Raw genomic sequence first — 18,265 nt, forward strand, 5'->3', positions numbered from 1 at the left:
GGGCCGTGGTTCGTCGTATGATTTGGCCATGTTATGAAGAAAGAGACTCAAAAAACAATATTTACACTGAGTAAATTCGACTAATATTGTCTTGGTCCGTTTGCAAGACCGATAACGATCACTGAGGCTCTGATTCGATGGAAAAGAAATAAGTATGCAACAATTCAGAGACAGCAAAAGTTGATGGAATATCTTAGCCCCGGGATAAATATGGAAATCCTATTTCTATTAAAATCCTGTTTAATATAAATTTACTTTTTTTCATGAAAGCGGTCGTAGCTGGATTCACAATTAGATTTGTTCACTTTATCCTAATTTCCAGTCCTGGTTGTGGCCCGGTAATACCATGTGTCCACATATAGTTCATAGGTGGGAAATCATAATACTATAGCAAAATATATTTGCTAATTGGTTGTAACTTGCTAGACTGGTGTATTGTTTGGTGATATGTCGTCGTCTATTTTGGATCCGACAAAGACACTTGATATTCATAGTTCCGAATATATGTAATAAATCGGTAACAGGTCCAGAGCATGGCTGATAAGCCAGACAAAATCCAAGTTACACTGCATGCATGGCGAGTCGTGGTAATAAGTTTCTCACTTAATCGTTTGTTGTCTTTATTTGCTGATCCCCATCGTGATACGTGATCATTTATAAACCAATCCTACCCGCAGACGAATTACATATTTCTACACCCATATTTCTAGCCGCTATCTTACCCGAAATACACATCGCACAAAAGAATAAATCGTACTGAACTCGCCTACCGTAAAACACTACAATCTGGTTTACAAAAAAATACAACTGCAAGCTTTTGTGGTGCATTTCCCCCAAAAGTATACTTTCAATAATTTTCGCGATAAACAACAGCGTGGAGAAGAGTTTGCCAGCATTGGTGAGACAAGCGATGGAGAACTCAACACTCAAGGCTCAACACTCAACACTCAAGGTTGTAGTTTCGTTGGATTCGAACGTAGTTCTTGGAATTTCCATACCACGAATGCTGATTGCGTAGAATCATCGTCGTGGAAATGATTTAATATACCAATTTAAGAAAAACAGTCAGTCGTTTGGTTCATGCAATCAAATTTACCAAGAGGTCGGCCCAACAAGCGTTATAACAGCATAATTTTATAAATATAAAACCACGGAGCATTTTTTCTCGAAACTTGAACGTTCCGAAGTCCGATTAGCATTTATCATACTTGCAAATTTATATTTTAGACTTTCTTATTCAGGATCATTTTTAAACTTGTACTTCAAGTAAAGTTACAATTCCAAAAAGCAAAAAGATTTGCGACGTCGTAGTTAAACTGAAACGACGCACTTGGGCGTCGCGACGCCCACTTTGACAACCACGGCCTTAATGTCTAGAATTTGAAAATTTATGCAACAGAAGCTTGTGAAACGCAAAAGTCATCAAAAGCAACAGTGAGCGCTGCGCGTCAAAGAGTGATGATCATGTAGCCTGAATTTTATCATAATCAAAGAAACTAGTGAAATGTTCAACTCTTTGAGGCATAAATGCAAAAAAAAACAACTAAGAAAGGGGAATGTACAATTTGTGCCAAGTAGATTGGACCCCTGAACACGGACGCAGCATTGATCTTGACGATTATGCTAAAATAGTAAAGACAGAAATCATGGCAAACATACCAAAAAACAGGCACATTCCAACCTTCTAAAAGAAGAACAAATTGCGTTAAAGGAATTAAAAGATAAGGCCGCCCGAGATATCGTTATAGTTTCAGCAGATAAGGGGGGAGGCACATGCATACTATAAAGAGAAGATTACATCAAAGAAGGACATCGGCAACTAATTGACGACAACATCTACCAAGCTCTCGACAAAGATATACCCAATAAAATTGCAAAATCAGTAACCAGAATTGGCAAGAATATGTTCGATGCCCAAATAATAGACGAAAAGCTGTACCGGACAATACTCCCAAAAGATCCGAAACCAGAAAGACTATGACTGCAACCGAATGTTCATAAACAAAATCACCCATCTAGATCGATCATATCTGGAAATGGCTCTGCAACAGAAAAACTATCAGCATTCGTAGACTACCAATTAACTCCCCTCATGAACACCAACTACATACCGTCATATATAAAGATACGACCGACCCAAAAATGATCTACTGGATTACTAAAGCAGCTGAATGTGTCTTAACCAACAACAACTTTGAATTTGGCAATTGTCATTATCTCCAGATACAGGGAAGAGCTATGGGAACAAAAATGGCACCAAAATACGCATGCTGTTTCATGGCAATATTAGAAGAAGAAATACTTGAAAATCCCCACTAAAACCGCTAACATACCTACGATTCAAAGAAACACTCGTACCAAAAGTGCCTAAAAAACGAAAAGACCAAACACCGCTTGTAACCACATACCACCCATTTTTTCCACAAATTAGGAAAATTTTCCAGAAATACCAGTATATCTTACACCGTGACACCAGACTACAAAAATAATTCCCGAATTCCCCAATAATAGGTTATAGGAAATGCCCGACTCTTAGGAACTTGCTAGTGCGCGCCAAATTGAAACCAATATCAAAAACTAACAACACAACAGGATTCACTAAATGCAAAAGAAAAGGGTGCACAACCTGTCTGCACTCAACCCAGACCCAATACTTCAGAAGTTCATCAACAAACAAAAAATTCCAACTTTTGAGAATTATCAGCTGCAACACCAAAAATATTATATACTTAATTACGTGCAAAAAATGTCAATTACAATACGTAGGCGAAAGCGGTAGAAAACTGAAAATCCGGATCTCAGACCACATCAGGGATATCCGAAAGAAGGCCCCAACACCAGTTGCAAATCACTCAAACAGCAAAGGCCACGCCATGAAGAATTTCCGTGTCTTGGGAATAGACGCACTCACCAACTGTGAGTTATACAGGAAAAACAAAGAACACTTTTGGATCAGCAAACTACGAACCCGGCAACCACAAGGAATCAAAATAAAAAAATGAAACGCAAATGAAAAGACTTTAAAACATACACAGACAACAACAAAGCAAACAAAAGGTTCAAATGCAAACATTGGAACACATATACATGGACAGACCTGGAAATCCCCAGTATCAATTTCTGAACCGGCACAGGAGAGATAGACCTAACCAACCAATGTATAATGTATTTCTGTGATTTTTATCTTACAATTTTTAACTAATTACTGATCTTTATAATTTGCAGCCATATCTTGTTTTATCTGAAGAAGGTAGACTATGATCTAACGAAAGCTCATAAATATACTTGGTATTTCGTGGAAAGAGATTATGTTATTATTATTTATCTTCATAATACTACATCAGTCACGCATCCTTGTGGCAACAGCCACATACGGATCCGGAATAGAAAGTAAACAAGGAGAAAGGACCTGCAGTTCAATACACAATACCCTAGAATTAATTATTTAACAAAAATCCCAAAAAATAAGTCTTCCTGGTATTTAAATTTGTCTTGTGATTTTGCCGCTTTGAATTTTTTTTTCCTACCAAAAGTTCATGTTAAATTTGTAATCTTTATGAAAATATAATAATCGATGTACTTTCGCCAAGATAAAGAGCTGTCAGCAAGGCGTCATAAAATAGATGGCCATGCGAGCCTGAAAACTGATTGAATATTGAAATCGTGCTGATAAAAGATCCTCACACTAGCAGTGCATTATAAACTAAAAACAAGGAATCACTAAATATTGTTACACACCGCAACTTTTTTGACTAAATTTTTCAACAAATCTCACTGGATCAAGTTTTTTAAAGCTTTGTCTAACTTAAAAAATTAACCTTCAAACTATATATAGTTTTACTGTTTCATTTTAAAATTAAATACACTATATATATTAAGAACTATAATGTTTTTTTACAATGCCATGGTTGTCAGTAAATTCCGGGAATGTCCCGGCCATTCCGGGGCGGTTGGTAGCCCTAGGTGCGATCGCGTCGTAATTAGATTGGTAGTATTGTTAATTTCTCGTCTGTTTGAGACGAAGAGACTAATATTATTGTTGCCTCAAACATCCATGGACCTCAAGTATGAATTGATCTCATCTAATATCAGTGGCGGCGCGTGGTCATTTTGACAACCGGGGCAAGCTACTGCGGGACCAAGTCACCCCCATCTACGGGGACAGGATGAGCGCTGTAAGTTCTCCCATCATTTTATGAGTATAAAAACCATTCCATCGGTAACAACCAATCGGCAAATGCGACAATTTTTAACGATAAGAAAGTGTCTTTAAAACCGGTCCAAGTCAAGGGATTAATAAATATAGACATAGTTTATTTTGTAACCTATTTCAAAAGGAAAGGCAATATTTACCCAGATAAATACAATGACCTATTAACAGAAACTTCGGGAAAGCAGACAAAACCTAAAATAAGGTTTAAATCGTTACTATGAAGAAAGGAAAGGTAATGCAAAGATGAGGACATGCGGAGCTCACTCATAGATATATATGCTGCTAGACTTCTACTGCTTGAACATATATGCAACACACCGCGGTTTCTTGGAAGCAAAATGCTCAATAACGCGCTGATTAAAGTCATGCATCCCAGAAATAACGTCTCTGTGACTGGATAAAACAGCCAAGGAATTTAATCTATCTTGCTTCATTGTGTTACTGAGATACGTTATAATACGCTTCAGCGTGCTGAATGTTCGCTCTGCGTCGGCGGAAGAAATAGGTGTCGTCAAAATGATGTCCAGAAATTTTGCAGACGCCGCAAAGGTAGTTACTAGAGTGTTATCTATGAGGAACCCATACAGCGCGCAAGTTGATGTGATGTTCAAAAAAGTTTGATCGGTGTATATACATCGCAATTCATTTTCCAATTTACCCACGTTTATCATGGGGTAAAATTTGGAGACAGTAGCCAACAAATGGATGGGAAATTGACGTGCAAATTTTGAAAAATTTTTGGGGTTCATCAAAGAGAACGCGGCAAGGTGTTCAGTGCGCAGACGATCGCCTATTTGATTCACCAGAATGTCACAGCATTCCTTTGCAGACAAAATCAAACGCTGCGTTGTTTGCCCGCGGCGTAAAGAAGCACTCCATGTGTCGTCGTATTTTATTGTTTCCCGGATACGAGATACAGCATCGCAGAAGTCTGAAATACACGACTGCACAGACGCTCCATCCATTAGCCTTGACTGCAATGCGCCGTATAATACATCCACGTGATAGAATATTGTGGAGAAAAAATGAAAACTCACCATCTTCTAGCAGACGCTTTAGACCTGTCGCCTCCCTCACAGAGCGTTCGTCCCAAACCGGAGAGCTCTGAACGCCATTGAAACACTCAATGAGCTCAGACCTAATTTCGAACACGCCCTGCACCACGCGTGATTGAAAGTCCTAACGTGTTGGTGCACAAGCTGGGAGACGGCGGCTACATATCTGGCGAAGGAGGCCAGAGCGCTTCGGCGAAACGGAAAAAAATGAAGAAAACCCCGAAACATTTGCAAAAAATATACGGACGAGAGGGGTATCAAATCACATATTTTTAATAACGAGGTTAAATTGGTGTGCATAATAATGCAAAAAATGCGCATAAGGAAAATCTTCTTTTATATAAACTTGAACACCATGTTTCGACCCACTCATGACTGCCGCGCCGTCATAAGTTTGAGCTATCAATTTTGACTTCGCGTTGTAAGGCTGTAACACTTCTTTCAGTACAGCCGATATCCCGCAAGCCGTGCGATCAACGATTGGTACAAAGCTGTGAAATCTCTCGGTAGGTTTACCATCTTTCACAAACCGAAAAATCACAGCCAGTTGGGAAACGCACGTGATGTCAGTTGTCTCGTCAGACTGAATTGAAAGGAACTGGCAATTCTCAATTTCCAGAGCCAAATGTTGTAAATAAATTTTATACATTGAGTCGAGCAAATCATTTTGGATATCCTTAGATGTCCCTTTCGAAACAGTTGCGGCATTAAGATGATCTCTCAATACTGTATCTAAGGATGCGGTGTATTCCATCATATCCAAAAATACCCTCTATTAGAAGAGCCAGCCCGTTCATCGTGCCCACGGAGGGACAGCTCGTGACAACCAATGAACTTCAAAACATCTATCAATCGACCGAGAACATGGCGACGTTTGGTCGTTCTCGACGTTTTGGTTGTGCCGACGAATAGAAACCGCGCGTCCTTCATCCAGCTGTGCTGCAATATTAACATTTCCGAATGTTCGGTATTTTACTGCATTGTCCAGTGCCCCATAGAAGATTGATGATCCCTGGGACGCTCGGAAAGATGTTTAAGATCTCTAAAACCAAATTTACACCAACGTGAGTCACGGGCGGTAGCAAAAAGTAGGCAATAAAAACAAAAAAGTGCATTTTTGTCCTCGCTGTAACACAACCATTCGTGTTTTTTATACCAAGTTTCTGCGCAGAATGTACGCCGACGCTTTCCTCCGTCATGGGATTGTTCCAGTGAACAATTTTTTGGTTGATAAGGCCCAAGACGTTGTACCTCTAATTTTTGTTCGAGCGGCAGCTGCTGGGAAAGGGAGTGCGAAGTAGTGCATCAACCTTATTCATTATGACAGGGGTTCCCAAACTTATTTGGCCGCGGGCCAAAATTTCAAGGCGAGTATACTCGCGGGCCAGTAAAGCAGAATGACCAAAGAAGCGCGACGTAAAGGCTGGGGTTCAGGGCGCGCCTAAGCGCCCTGAGAAAATTTTGAAAAATAGGCACCAAAATAGGCTGCAAGATTGATTTTAGATACACACAGTATCGCAGTTTGTTATGAAATAAAATTCATAAGTTTAATAGTTTGGTGATAGAATACGCGAGGAATAACAAGCACGACTTTCAAAAAGGATTTGTAACTGATAGCGACTAATGAAGTTACTTGCTCATCTGGAGTACGGCTTCGTATATATGTCTACTCATATCATAGTCAAGTTTATAATTGAATTGTTACGCTTTACACGTGCTTAAATTGTGATAATGACGTAACAATTGGCGGCTCTACGACGTAAAAGGATGAACACATTTAAATTTTTACACGTGTTAGTATTTATTCACGGTTATAGTTTCACTAATGTTCGGCGGGCCATTTGAAATCGTCTCGCGGGCCGTAATTGGCCCGCGGGACGCGGTTTGGGAACCCCTGCATTATGAGGTCTAAGGCTAAAAAATGCGAAGCCGGAAAGAAGTGAGGAGCTCAAAAGCAATGTGGAAAATCGAAAGCAAATGGACTAAAGGTCTCTAACTGATTCAAATAGCGAAACAAGCGACAAAAACGAAGGCGAGGAAACTATCAACTCTTCAAGCAACCAACGAACGAGAAGGAATGCGTGAACATGTCAACACGTTGTTGTAAGAAACGTCGGCATTGTGTCGTCATAATTTCGGGGCTAGCCCCGATCGGCCCCGATGATTTAGTAAAAGAAACAGAAAACAAACGAGACAAACGCGGCGAGTGGAAGATAAAAGCGAGAATGCGATATACAATGAGCAACCGGGGCAAAATCGGCGTCGCCCCGTCGACGTTCGGCGAAGGCTTTGCGAGCGAAAAATGAACCATGTCGGGAGAATATGGCTAGTGTAGACAGTCTGTGCAACCGATATTGAGGTCTTTTTCGAATATTTTTTATTATACCGAAAAAACAACCGGGGCATTGCCCCGGTTGGCCCTATTGACGCGCCGCCACTGATAAATATACTCCGCATTTGGTACATCTGATTACCGGCTTGCTATCACACCCAGAGAAACGACATCGCTGTCTCTTAGCTTCTACCACAGGCCAGTGGCGTAGGTTCTAACCTCATTGTTGGCATGTGGAGTAGCTATGCTTCTGATTCGTGGTGGGATAGTAGACAATGCCCTGCCTCGCGTAAGTGGGGTCGATGTTTTCCCAAGCTTGCAAAGAGATTCTGCCACAGAACGTCGAAACGATAAAAGATCTCGCTGCTTGTTACTCGCAACTCCCAGTGACTCACAATCTCTTCTGTATAGGATCCAGCTGTTTACAATAGCCAAATCAACCAGGTGGAAGAAAGAAGATCCTCCGGTAGTACTTTTTTGACCGAATGCGTATTCTATAGTAGGATATAAGCGCATCTAACAAGTCTACGCCTCCCATGCTACGGTTATAAAAATCTGCCATAAAAGGACGAGTCACCATTATGTGCTGTTTCGTGACGTTGTCCCATCTTCGGACGTCTGATGTGGGCGCTGGCAAGCGAACTGGCAATAGTTACACTTCGTTTATCATACCACTCCACAACTCTTTTTTCAGTGTCCTCAACACATGACGTCTTTTCCTGATAACATCCCCGTCCTCTTTTTTTTAAATTTTCGTCAGATTCCAGCTCGCATCCCAATAATCGATTTTGTCTCGCCGTCCCTATACATTAGATCTTCTTTTTGGCGAGAACGAACATCAAAGGTGTGGACGTAAACCAATTGTCAAAACAGAGTATGTGATTTACATCATTCTCCACATTATCGGTCTGTTTGATGACTATGTTAGCACTAGCTCCAAGATCAGGGTAACCAGACACAGGATGTATCTTTCTTGTATATATTTCAAGGTGGTGAACCAAGCCATCTGTTCTACACAACATAAAGATTTTATACCCCTATTTGTGGGGCTTTTTAGGAAGATATTGTTTCAGCCCTGACCTCCCAGTAAACGGAACCATCTGCTCGTCGATACATAAAACTTGCTCTTGATGCAGTGGTTTGAATTTTGCTTTAAGCATTTCTAACGGGGGTCTGATTTTGAACAATCGATCTTGTTGAACATCAGAATCGCCATGAAGTAAATCGTTGTTATTGAAATGGAGCATCTTTTTTATTCTTTCCCATCGATCACGGGTCATTACATCGGCAACGCAGTTAACCTTTGTTTCCACAGCCCAAAACATACGTGTTCTCGGTAGACAAAAAATAGACATGTAAACGACACAACCAAAAAACAAATTGTAAGGTTTAGTTGTTTGGAGGGATCGCTTCGGCTCGCATAGATATTCGTTTCCGCAACTATTTGGTGGATTATATCCGATTCAAAAAAATATTTGAAATATTCAATTGGTGCTCGCCCTGTTTCCGATTCATGCTCACGGCCTTTCCATGCAGGCAGCTCTCGTGCTGATTCTGAGTCACTTTCCCGTACAATCCTACATACGGGCTTCCTACGTGGGAAATTGATTCCAACACACACCTCAACTTCAACCACGGAAGAACCTGACATCTGTCCTAACAGTTCTTATGTTAATAAAGCTATAGCCTATGTTGAAAATAAGCGTTGAATTGTTTTTCATTGGTAATTTTATAGAAAACCAATACAGCGAAAATTTCTCCGCCTTGTATGTGCTTGGTTATCGAGAAGATTAAATTAAATCGATTACTAATGTAGATTAAAATGCAATTATACTTTTGTTATCAATAGGGCAATTTAATATTTGAATAATGATATTTTTATAATATTTGAAAAAAACACACCTTATATTGCCCTTTTGAAAAAGCAGATAAAAATGGCCCTAATTTGTGGAAAAAATATAGAAAAATCAGGAATGAACAATACCATTAAAAAAAATACGAAATCAGGGCGAAAACATTTTTCAAAGCGGAAATTAGATACCTGATAAGTTTTTTGCATTTAATAAATTTGTTTGTTTTTATATAAAATGATAAATAAAGAATTGTTCAAATGCTCACTTTTCTAATATAATCGGTCAAATACCTTATTCAGTACCTGAGAGGCTTTCAAGTGGACTTGGACCTAATCTACCAATATTTGAGACCAGAATTATTAGTCAGATTAAAAATTGTAGAAAATGTTCATACAATTATCGTGTTTTGACTCCTACGCGATTCTCCAGATATGATTCGCGACCAAAGGAATTTGGGAAACACTGCTATATGGTGAATTATTGCTCACTCAATATACAAGCTTGGATTTGACATCCAAAATGGGGATTTTTGTCCAATGATCTAATGTAGAATATCTACAAAACAGCGTAGGCCCTTCCTTCAGGACAAATTTAATAGCATAAACCAGGGGTTACAAATCAGTCAGATCCAGTGGCGTAGCCAGACTCTCGTGGGCCCCCCGCAAAAACATTTCGTGGAAATGATCCTAAAAACTTTCGGACATAAGCTAAAACAACGCTTTTTTTATTTCGTCAAAAAGCATAACATGTCGCTATTAAATAGCAATGGTAACCTAAAATTTGCCGTTTATCTTGGTCACTTTAATTTTTTTCATACGTGCTTCCTCTTCTGCGTCATTTAGAGGTTTTGCTTTCGACATCATTCTGACAGCCTTCCTAATTTTGCCGGTGCGATCAAACCATATTACAAACAAGAACACACATGAACATCAGATATACCTTTATTCAGCTCTGCTGCAATGCTATTTTATTGTAATAGTAACTAATCATCACGATTACATATTTTTTCAATGGGGAAAAGGAAAGCGATAACTCGACTTAATCAAATGACCACGGCCTTTCGCCAGGTTACCTACCAGTCTATACCAGTATTCGGCGTAAAAGAACAATGCACGATGAATTATAATATGTTTTATCGAAACTTGATGAATCGTAGTTTGCAAAGTATTTTTTTCCTAAAATCACAAACATGAGCCGCATGCGGCTCGCAGGCCGCCCCTACCATCAAGACATACTGCTAAGGCCCAACCACCATAAGAGCTGCATATATTTTTGAAAGATTTGTGCTAAATTTTGGAGATTCTTTTTCAATGTTTAGCTAATTGCCAAGATTTTTCTCAATTTTGGACCTACGTGGAGGTATACTGCGATTCTTTGAAAAATCAGCAAGTTTTTTCGGTTGGACTGAGTAAGAAGTTCAACCATTCGCTCAGATGACATAGCGCGACAATCTTTTTATAAACTCTTGCATGAGTGTTGAATGCTTTTCTATGTTTGGTGTTGTAAACCAGATTAAAAAGCCGTGTGTTGCAACCTTTACAAGCAGATCAAACAACATCTTTGGAAACTCTGAACTGGCCCGAATGACAGAGCATAAGAATATCGTTATCTACACACGTCCAGGGTTTTGCTTCAACATAATCTTCCGGAAGTCAACACGTTGTAATAGGGAATTTGAATTTATCGACAAAATTCTCAATACAAGTTTTTACCTTTTCCGTGCAATGATATTTAATTGTATTCGACCTGACTTGGCTGAACCGTTTTTTTTTTAGTTTTGCATTGGGTTTTGAACCTATCTAAAATATGTTTTTCTTACTCTGTCGCCCACCCACGGCTCATTGGAAAATTGGAAAGGTAAACTACAGGCGATGATCAAGGGCAGATTCTAAACCGGCGCCATTCATTCTAGAGTAGACTTTTAGCAAGAATAGGTGAAATTTTTGGCGCTCCATAAGTACGTGTGCCAATATGGACCTTCGCCTTCCAGGGATATACATGATAAGGCATGTATGGACAATAAGTAAAATACTACTCGAGCCTAAAATTTATGAAGAGATCAATTAATCTGAGTCAGCTGTTGAACTAAGACACTTTGTATTTGAGCTGAATTTGTCAAATAAGAAGCCTTTGAAAATTTGTTTCGGTGTTTTCGCCTAAAACGTAACCTAAATGCATATCGAGTCTTTACGGTATATAAACTTGAAAAAAAAAATTTGCCCTAGATAACCGTTAAAAACATATGTACGGTACATTTAATAATTGGTCAAATAACCATTTAAGTCAAATAACTTCAGAACCTCACGTAACCTTCTAAATAAATCTCATACTCAAGCATCATACAGACGATACGAGAGAGGGGATTCTATTGATATGTTCTTGAGGATTTATTTCTACCACGTGCTTACATTTGAATTTTTGTAACTATTACAATTTTTACAGCATATATGATTTTATAGACTCGTACACTTTTACAAACGAATCTACAACCTAAATAAGATGATGGATTTCAAAATGGGGAACAACTAATTGCTTAAAAATAGCAAATTGCAAGTGCCTTAAAATTATAAAAATATTTCAAACAATAAAAGGTTGCAAACAATAAGCGACCTGCGATACCAAATGTTGAAGTCGAGGGCTCTGCATTCTTTGACTGATAAGGAAACCAATCCAACTGGGAGTTATTAAAGTAAACCCGCCTGCTTATCTTCAACTAAATGTTATGTACGATCGACAGATATAATTTTATGAGAATATGCAAAGATTGCTGTGTATTTGTAATTGGAACTATAAATAATGTACTGTAGGTATTCTGTAAGTATAAATTAAATGAAAATAATAAATTCAGGAGTATAATTGTCCAAATATGTTATTGAAATAGTGAAGTGAATAAAGTGAACAAGAGTCACTACAAGTTGTAAGGATAATTAAACAAGAGAGCTATGCTCAAATATATGGCCACCCAATGGCAATAATTTTGATGACGTCATAGCGAAAAAAAAGTAATAGCCTTCTTATCTTTAACCACTGAAAATTTCAAAGCAATTGGTCCAGTATTCGAAGAGAAAAGCGATTTTTTTAAAATGGAGACGGAGACAAATAACAATAACAATAACAACAAAATTTTGAAACGATCGTTATGTCCACTTCGTGTCCAATAATTCAGTAAATGCTTTGTGCGTGTTTCGTATTATAGAATGTGCCAAGTAAATTTATTGGTGTGATAATCCATCAACTGGCGACAATGAATTATGTGTACAACACTCGAAAGAAATTGCATGAAGGTAAATTGAATGTGATATTTGAATGTACACAGACTGCACATAAGGTGAAATATTGTACATGAAGGCATTGAAGGTCAGGATTAAAATGTGACGTTAAATGCTTAGTAGTGATATGCATATGGGACTCAATTTTAGGAAATAATCCTACCCCCCTAACTTAACAAATTATACTAATTTTATTTTATTGCACAGTTTTACTTTAATAATGCATTTTAAAAAATGACAAAACATAGCTATATGGCTATACAAACCTGTTTGAGAAACGGCGAACCTGAACTAATTAATTCTCCTATCTCTTTCCTTTGTACACACGTTTATTACAATCGAATGATAATTTTCTATCAACCATTGGGGAACATATTCTCCCTCTCGTACACACACACACGCAACTCGCAACTAGAAATGGTCGTTGTGACGTCGGTTGGCCTTGTAATGTATGGCAACTATCCGTTAGGGTCAAAGGTCATCTTAGAGTTGACTATTAGTTTCTATGCTCAGCTAGCGTCGTGTGTGCTTCTGTATCCAATATAATCTGGGTGTAATGTTTTGAATACAAAATACAACTTTCTGCTATACAACATACTGAATCGTAAATCAGTCTGTTAGCGCTATTAGAAGTAGCCAGATATAATATAAGTACACAACGTAGCAGAACATAACATGGTGTCAGAAGACTGGAAGAAGTCTGAAATCTGTTAAACTGCAAAAACCGTTGAGTCTGAATTGAAACTCAAATCTGTTTATCTGCAACTGAATCCGAGATGTCAATGTCAAATAACTTTGATCATCCAATGATTGACTGGAATAGTCATGATCTGTACCAAGAATTTTGCAGATTCGAAACCCATGTTCAGTTTATTTTTAATGGACCGATAGCCAAATTGCCTGCAGCTGAGAGAGCCGGATGGCTTGGAACATGGATAGGGCATGAAGGAAGAGAAATATACAAAACTCTAACTTGGGAAGAAAAAGAGAAAAAAGATCCTTTTGCTGTTTTGGCTAAATTTGAAAAATATGTGAGACCCAGAAAGAACAAAAGAATTAATCAACATAAATTGATGCGACGTAAACAAGACTCATCAGAATCGTTTGACAACTTATTTAAAGCTTTAAAAGTTATTCTATATGGATTGTGAATATGCTGATTTAGACGATATGCTAATTGACTGTATTATTGATGGTGTGCATGAGAAAAAACTGCAAGAAAGACTTTTAGATAAAGGAGAAGATCTTACATCCTGGAAATTGGTCAGCAGTATGGACTTGCACAAAAGCAAATACGTATAGTACAAGATGAAGAGGATTCTTCGGTCTCCAGAATTGCACAAAAAATTATCGTTAATCAAATTTCAATTATTCGGACAAGAAGCAAAAATCATTTTACCGCAAATATGACAAGACTGATAAGAAATGTTCTCGCTGTGGAACTGATATTTCACACAGTCATTATAAAGGCAATTGTCCTGCAGTTGGGTCACAATGTTCTAACTGTAAAAAACCTAATCACTGGAAAGCAGTCTGTCGTCGACGTACGAAAATAAATTCTGTCAAAACAGAATCTGAAACAACATATGAAAATTATTCTGAAATGTCATCAGAGAATTCAATGGAATATGAACCCCAAGTTGTTGACTTACATGCATTAAGTTACCAAAAGCATAGCCATGGAGAATGGTATGTAATACTGTTTTTAAACAAATATCAATCAGAACAACAAAAATGTTAAAGCTACATTTGAAATTGTGAGGTTTAATACTATTGCTGGGAGATATCGTTGGTTACGTCTTCCATATGGTTTACTTTAGACTGTAGTTCAGAAATTTATCAACGAATTATGGACAAAATGTTAGAAGACATTCCTGGAGCTGTTGCTATAATGGACGATATTCTAGTCACTGGATGGGATATTAAACATTATGATGAGATATTGAAAAAGGTTTTTCAGAAAGCAACAGGCTACAACTTAAGTCTGAATTTCAAAAAAAGCTTGATTCGAAAAAATGAAATATCATACATTGGTCATTTATTAACTTCTGAAGGTTTGAAAGCGGATCCTGCATAAGTTCAAGCTGTACGCAACATGTCAGAACCAAAAGACAAGTCTGACGTAAAAAGATTCCTGTCTTTTCTGAACTATTTGTCAAAAGTTGCACCACTCAGAGAGAACTGCTAAAAGAGAAGGCTGAACTTAGTTGGCAATCTGCACAAAAAAAGGCATTCTGTAAATTCAAAGAACTTTGTTGTAAACCGCCTGTTTTGAAATACTATGACGTCACAAAACCAGTTGAAATTCATTGTGATGCTAGTCAAAATGGCCTAGGTGCTGTTTTGTGCAAGATGGACGACCAATAGCTTACTCGTCAAGAGCAATGACTGATACTGAAAATCGATATGCTCAGATAAAAAAGAGCTATTGCCAATTGTCCATGCTTCCAGAAATAAGAAATTTCAATGTTATAATTTTGGAAAACGAGTCACAGTATACAATGACCATAAACCTCTCGAAATGATTGCAAAGAAACCTTGGTTGTCAATACCAATGATGTTACAGAAAGTGTTTATGAATTTGCAATGGTATGATCTGAAAATAAAGTATCGAAGAGGCGTAGACATGATTTTACCGGATACTTTGCCTAGTGCCTACATAACGGATAAGTCATCAGAAATTTATGGATTGGATTATATAAATATGATGCATTTTATTTCTGTATCCAAAGAAAAGTACTTGGAATTACAAAAGTTGAAAAAATGAGAGCTCAGCTTTCTGCAATTGAACATACAAATTGGATGGCCAGACACGAGAAAAGAATTGGATTCAATTCCATTCTGGGATTCTCGCATTGAACTCGCTGTTTTAGATGACAATATCTACAAAGGTATGACAATTGTCATCCCCCCAGTATGCAGCATTATGTTCTCAAACTTGTTTATGAGTCACACTTGGGCATTGTTCAATGTAAACAAAGAGCTCGGGAGGTGTTCTTTTGGCCATGAATGAACTCTGATGTAGAACAGTTAGTAAAAAATTGTTCAAAATGTGCAACTTTTCAGAAAGCACTTTCTAAAGAACCACTTAATCCATCAATTCCGCCCACATTGCCATATAAAGAAATTGGAACTGATTGTTTGAATTTGAAGCAAGAAATTACATAATAACAGTTGATCATTATTTTAAATTCATTGAAGTTGACGAGTTTCGTGATATTTCAAGTAAATCGGTGATAAATGCTCTGATGTCTCAATTTTGCAGACATAGAATACCAATCTTAATACGTTCTGATACTGGAAGTCGTATATTTCTGATGAATTTAGAAAATTTTGTAAAGCATATGGTATTGAGCATAAAATGTCAAGTCCGTACTTTCAAAGTAGTAATGGAGAAGCATAGCGATGTATTCAAACTGTCAAAAATCTGTGGAGAAAATGTGAAGACAAGCATCTTGCATTACTTGACTTCAGAACAACTCCACTGGAAGGAATCGGTTTATCACCTGCACAACTTCTAATGGGTAGACGCACAAGAAATAATACATTGCCCATAGCTACTGCTTTGCTCGCTCCATCATTTTTTGATCGAAATGAGGTACAACGAAGAATGGCATCAGAGAAAGCGAAACAAAAATACTATTGTGACAAATCAAGTATGATAGAGCATGATGAACTGAAAAAGGGAGATGCTGTCAGCATGTCACCATTACCTGATTCTAAACAATGGAAACCTGCTGTTATAATTGATCATCATCAAAACCCAAGATCTTATATTGTTCAATCGAATAGAAGGAAATACAGAAGGAATAGAAAGCATCTTAGAAAATCTACAAACATTGCCAATAAGAATGCTCATTATTATGATTCAGATTATGATCCTCATGTTGATTCTGATAATGAAAATACCCACAGCCCACCTCCTAACAATAGGTACAGAACAACAGATAACCACAATGCTATATTCCGAAATAATCAGAGAGATAAAAGATACTATGTTACGTCAGACGTGGTCGGATTATGCATCCTCCAAATAGGCTTAATCTTCAATACAATTGTGCATGCAAGTTTCGTTGTTTTGTGTTCTTTTTATTTCAGTGTAAGTGTATATGTTTCTACTGAAAGAATAAGGGATGTAATGTATGGCAACTATCCGTTAGGGTCAAAGGTTATCCTAGAGTGAGTTGACTATTAGTTTCTATGTTAAACCAGCGTCGTGTGTGCTTCTGTATCCAATATAATCTGTGTGTAATGTTTTGAATACTAAATACAACTTTCTGCAATACAACATACTGAATCGTAAATCAGTCTGTCTGCGCTATTAGAAGTAGCCAGGTATAATATAAGTACACAACGTAGCAGAACACAACAGTCCTGTAACATGGCGTTTTATTAGAGATTTGTGATTCTTGCCCTTTTTTTTCAAATCCACATACTTATTCAGACTATTTGGGTTATTAGCGTACGCATATTCACTGCCACTGAAATTTCGCATTTTACACAATTTGGAAATTTGTTTATGACACCATAACAGATTTGGCATAACATTTCAATGCATATTATGATATCATATAATTGATTACATGAGATTGTTGACGGTTATTGTTGAAGCCTCACAAATGGAATAGCCTAGGGCAAAGGTTCTTAAACATTTGGTGTTGCGGAGCCCGTGAGGAGGTTGACTATTATTCACGGAGCCCCACACTGACTTTATAAAAGAAAAAAGCATTAGTGATTACCGATTATTGTCCTTGAGTAAATTGAAATTACTTTACTCAATTTAAATAGTAAACCCTTTAAAAGAGGCAGTAAATTTGACACTTGACAAACATGCAATCGAAGTAGCGTCGAAATGTGGCAATCTGCTCCAAATTTTGCATGTGCATTAATCATATCTCGGACCGGAATCGTATTGATTTTGTATGAATTATGTCGTATATTTAGCGAGTTATTAATTAATTAGTAATGGGACACGCGGTGTCACTATAGAGTCATGAATCGAAACCGCAGTTTCGATCGATAAGTCTTCGCTTTCCGACCGATATTCTCGATAATATATTATTGAGGGTCTACTCGAATAACAAACAAATGTATAGCTTTAGTAAGTGTAAAGGATAACAAAAATGTTTGAAATCTTCGAATGGCACTTATTCACATATTTTTTCATGCCATTTAAATGTAGGTTGGAATTCCAAATGAAATTCAATAACCCTAATTGGTAGCTTAAAATGTGCTATTTGGTAAGTCACTGATAACCGTGGAAGCGTAATCACAAATAAAGCTTTTTTGCAAATGTTAATACAGATTTCCCACGTAAAGAAAAAGACGCCAAAGAAATAATATCAAACAAGGAAAGAGTACAGGCTAGCGCACAATGCAATACTAAATGGAACGCAAAGAAAAAGAATGAATATATATCGTAAAGTAAGCGGGGAATTAGCTATCACGGAGTGTAAATTCTGCTCAAAATCGGAAGACAACACGGAACCTCATCAAAGAATGTCCTTTTACATGGCGGATTTTGTACAAATTACAAAAAGCCC

Source organism: Styela clava, chromosome 4 (assembly GCF_964204865.1).
Source record: "Styela clava chromosome 4, kaStyClav1.hap1.2, whole genome shotgun sequence".
Classification (NCBI taxonomy): domain Eukaryota; kingdom Metazoa; phylum Chordata; class Ascidiacea; order Stolidobranchia; family Styelidae; genus Styela; species Styela clava.